A 2315-nucleotide genomic window follows, 5' to 3' on the forward strand; every position below is an offset into this window, starting at 1 on the left:
TCGTTACGAGCTCGCGGCAGATAGCACAGCGCACTGGGATTAACTCAAGTGAAGTGACGTCACACAAAGCGGCCATCGCATACGTTGCGGCAATGCTCAATTGGACACGATCTGAAAAAGACAGACTGAATGCCCAAATCAGAAAGGTCACCAAGCAAGCCCTCGGCATTCCAACCAGCACCAGCAACGAGAAGCTGGGCCACCTGGGCATGCACAACACCCTGGAAGAAATTGCCGAAGCCCAGCAGCGCGCCCAGCTTGCTAGGCTTTCGAAGACGCCTCCGGGGCGCACGATCCTAGAGAAGCTAGGCTTTGCACAAGGAAACATAGAAAAAGACTTTGCGGACCTCCCACGGGACATCCGTGCCAAGATCATGGTCCGCCCTATACCCAGAAACGTACACCCCGAAAATAACAGGGGCAGACGACAAGCGAGAGGACAATTCCTTCTTAACCAAGCCTTGGCGAACCGTGAACGCTCAGCTTTTGTGGACGCGGCGGCATACACGGGAAACAAAGCTTTCGCAGTGGCGGTTGTGGACGGCCGTGGATCCACAAGATATGCAGCCACGGTAATTGCAAGGAAGCCTGAACAGGCCGAACAGGTTGCGATCGCTGTTGCGCTCACCGACGACAATCTTTCCCATATCTACAGCGACTCCATAGCCGCTATCAGAGCTTTCCAAAAGGGCACGGTCTGCGCACAGGCTCTCAGAATTGTTTCAAAGAAAGAGATTAAGAACCACTTCATATACTGGTTCCCGGCACACTTAGGACCAAAGATCGGCGACGTCCCCAACCTTAACGAGGCGGCACACGAGGCTGCGCGCGCGCTTACAGACCGCGCGGCTTCACCCAACCACTCGGAGAATAAGGACGCGCCCACTACATACAATGAAATCACTAAACACTACTATCTACAACTCAGACAGTATAGCACGCCACACCGCACGCTCACTCGAGCTCAAGGGGTTACACTCAGAATGCTACAAACAGACACATACCCCACTCAAAACAGATTACACCATTACATGCCTGAGCTCTACGACAAGTCTCATTGCACCAATTGCAACACATCCCTTAACGTATATCATTTACTCTGGCCGTGCTCGCAAGCTCACGTAAACTACGAACAGGACAAGCGCAAGTTTGAAGAAGCAATCCGAAGCGAAGAACTCGCTCCCCAACTCTTGGCCGTCCAGCAGGTCCACGACGCCGCCAGGAAACTCAACCTCCCGGTTCCGTCGTGGGAGACGCCCACTCCATGAGAGCCCAAAGCTCTCGTGGCCTGCAGGACCTGATTAAAGTTGATTTCCTTCCTTCCTTCCTAAAATCATACAATAGCAGAAGAACGCACTGCAAAACACGTGTGCAACTGAAATTGTTCTCACACTGCACACGGAGGACCACTTGGTAGGCTTCCAGTTCGCCCTATTAATTGCTTTGGTCCAGAGTGCTCTCCTTAGGGGTTGGGTGGGAAAATGAAAAACTCTCCGACCATTCCTAGAGTCATTCCCGCAGTTGGGCACGGAGCACGAAGGCATTCTGTCATCAAAGCTATCGATCGGCCGAAACAAACATTCGCACAAGAACTGGGTATGACAATGATTGAATAAAGCTCGAATTGCACGGAATAATTTCCAAATGCGCGTTCTCAATCAAGCCACCACCGCCGAACATCGGGACAGCAGCGGCACCTAGTGGCATAAAATCGCACTAGGTAGCTCAATGCATAGCCTCAGTGATTTGGCGGCACAGTAACATTCCTAATCAGTGAAAGCTTGGATAAACTCTCTCGATGAACTCAAAGCGCAGTGAGGCCTCGAAAAAGCATACATTTTCTCATGGAGGAAAGACAGTGTAGGAGAGGCCCCGGCAGGCGCGGATCAGTAGAAAAGTGCGTGGCAGACACTACTGTGTTTTTCGCAAAGGAGCACTGGCACTGGTGTGACAAACATCGACGTTGCCATAACAACCGCGCTCCTAAAGCTCTCGCTGCTGCTCTCGGCCCTTGAAAAGTGAGATAAGATTTTCCGGGCCTTGTCTTTCTCGCAGCACAATCTGTTCGCGAGACAAAGTGACTTTGAAGTGTGGTCAGTATGATTGAACATTGTGTTTTGGGACTGCGAGTCAGCCAGCAACGGACACACTCATGTAATCACGGTGCGGTTCTTCGTCTTCTCCTTCAACGTGCAACGGAAAAAACACAGGAGCGCGTCTGCTCAATCAGTCAGTCAATATTTATAATTCATTGCCCATACAATAATGATAATAACTGCAGCATAAAAGCAGTATTAGTGCAGACGTCGTCATCA

General features: G+C 51.0%; 1 long non-coding RNA gene across 1 annotated transcript in view; it reads right to left on the bottom strand.

Moving 5' to 3' along the window:
* Positions 1 to 1666, bottom strand: part of LOC142560245 (uncharacterized) — a 6425-nt gene extending 4759 nt beyond the window's left edge. The window contains exon 1 of the long non-coding RNA XR_012823326.1: positions 1392 to 1666. This is a non-coding gene — a long non-coding RNA (uncharacterized LOC142560245). The remainder of the gene's footprint in view (positions 1 to 1391) is intronic.
* Between the last annotated feature and the right edge of the window lie 649 nt (positions 1667 to 2315).

This window comes from Dermacentor variabilis, chromosome 10 (genome assembly GCF_050947875.1).
Source record: "Dermacentor variabilis isolate Ectoservices chromosome 10, ASM5094787v1, whole genome shotgun sequence".
NCBI classification, from domain to species: domain Eukaryota; kingdom Metazoa; phylum Arthropoda; class Arachnida; order Ixodida; family Ixodidae; genus Dermacentor; species Dermacentor variabilis.